The 1882-nt window shown below is 53.3% G+C and overlaps 1 pseudogene; it reads left to right on the top strand.

The window, feature by feature from the left end:
- Window positions 1-386: 386 nt before the first annotated feature.
- On the top strand, window positions 387-1665 carry LOC138170173 (retinoic acid receptor gamma pseudogene; annotated as a pseudogene).
- The last annotated feature ends 217 nt before the right edge of the window (window positions 1666-1882 follow it).

The raw sequence follows: 1882 nt of genomic DNA, 5'->3' as shown, positions 1-1882 counted from the left end.
CTGAATGTGTAATTTAACATTCATGATAAAATTAACATGTAGCATGTATTTTTTTTTTTTTGACTAGGCCATTTTCTTCTCCTTTAAGGACATTGCCTGCAAGTGATGTCTTCTTTATCATTGTGGACATTATGCTGCTTTGACAAATTGCTAGGATCTCTGTGGTTAGCAAAGAAAAAAAACGGGGGGGGGGGGGGCGGAGCCGGGTCAGGGGGAGGTGAGCGTGCCCTGCCGCCAGCCCTGAAGGGGGTTCCCGGAGAGTTCACCTCGGGCGCGCTTCGGGCCCGGGACAAGTTGTTGCTGGGGAGCGAGGCCTGTCTCCTCGAACCCCCCTGCTTTGTGGATTGGCTGGCTTTGCCCCGTGCCGGCTTGGCCCCACCCGGGGCCCTTTTGCAAGAGAGGAAATGAGGCAGCTCGCAAAGAAGGCGGCAGTGCCCGAGCGGTAGAGACCCAGATCACAAGCTTCGAGGAAATGGTGCCCAGCTTGCCCTCACCCCTTCCACCTCCCAGTGTCTATAAGCCATGTTTCTTCTGCAATGACAAGTCTGCCAGCTATCACTAAGGGGTCAGCTCCTGTGAGGGCTGCAAGAGTTTCTTTCGACTGAGCATCCAGAAGAACATGGTATACACGTGTCACCGAGATAAAAACTGTATCATCAACAAGGTGACCCGAAACAGGTGCCAGTACTGCCGCGTGCAGAAGTGCTTTGAAGTCGGCATGTCCAAGGAAGCTGTCCGGAATGACCGAAACAAGAAGAAAAAGGAGGTCAAGGAAGAGGGTCCCTCAGACAGCTATGAGCTGAGCCCCCAGCTGGAGGATGTGATCGCAAAGGTCAGCAAGGCCCATCAAGAGACCTTCCCCTCCTTGTGCCAGCTGGGCAAGTATACAACAAACTCAAGTGCAGATCACCGGGTGCAGCTGGACCTAGGCCTGTGGGACAAATTCAGTGAGTTGGCCACCGAGTGTATCATCAAGATTGTGGAGTTTGCCAAGGGGCTTCCAGGTTTCACAGGACTCAGCACTGCGATCAGATCACACTCCTCAAGGCGGCCTGCCTAGACATCCTGGATGCTTCGGATCTGCACTCAATACACCCCAGAGCAGGATACGATGACTTTTTTCTGATGGGCTGACCCTAAATGGGACACAGATGCACAATGCTGGCTTTGGGCCTCTCATGGACTTGGTCTTTGCCTTTGCTTGGCAGCTATTGCCTCTTGAGATGAATGGCACAGAGACTGGACTACTCAGTGCCATTTGCCTCATCTGTGGAAACTGAATGGACCTAGAGGAACCAGAGAAGGTAGACCGATTGCAGGAGCCAATGGAGGTCTCTTGGAGGTCCTGAGGTCATATGCAAGGCAGCTTCGGCCCAGACAGCCCTACATGTTCCTGAGAATGCTCATGAAGATCACTGACATTGGGGGCGTGAGTACCAAGGGAGCAGAATGAGCTATCACTTTGAAAATGGAGATTCCAAGCCCCATGCCCCCCCTGATCCGGGAAATGCTGAAGAACTCTGAGATGTTTGAGGACGACTCCTCGCAGCCTGGCCGCTGACCAGAGCCCCCCAGCGAGGATGAGGGAATAAAGGGTGGGGGTGATGGGGACCTCAGGCCCCACCCTGACCCAGACCCTAGATTTCCCCCTTCTGTGGTGGTGGTGGTAAGGGTTTATCAGATACCCGGGTAGCAGACTGACCATTCCCACCCGTGATTCGGAGAGGACCTTATGTGCCCTCTCTTCACTCTCATTCCCCAAACCAGCACCAGTTCAAGCTCCTTGTTTTTGCCAAAGTTTCCTGGGCTACGTGTCCATCCTTTACCCTCACCAAGTCGTAACTGGGCTTCCTCCTCACAATTTTCTGACTGGCACCTGATT

Source organism: Petaurus breviceps, unplaced genomic scaffold (assembly GCF_028583685.1).
Source record: "Petaurus breviceps papuanus isolate PSGF00001 unplaced genomic scaffold, PetGlider_PUasm1.0 38, whole genome shotgun sequence".
In the NCBI taxonomy this organism is placed as follows: domain Eukaryota; kingdom Metazoa; phylum Chordata; class Mammalia; order Diprotodontia; family Petauridae; genus Petaurus; species Petaurus breviceps.
Note: the sequence above shows the minus strand (reverse complement) of the source record. Positions and strands in the feature narration are given on the sequence as shown.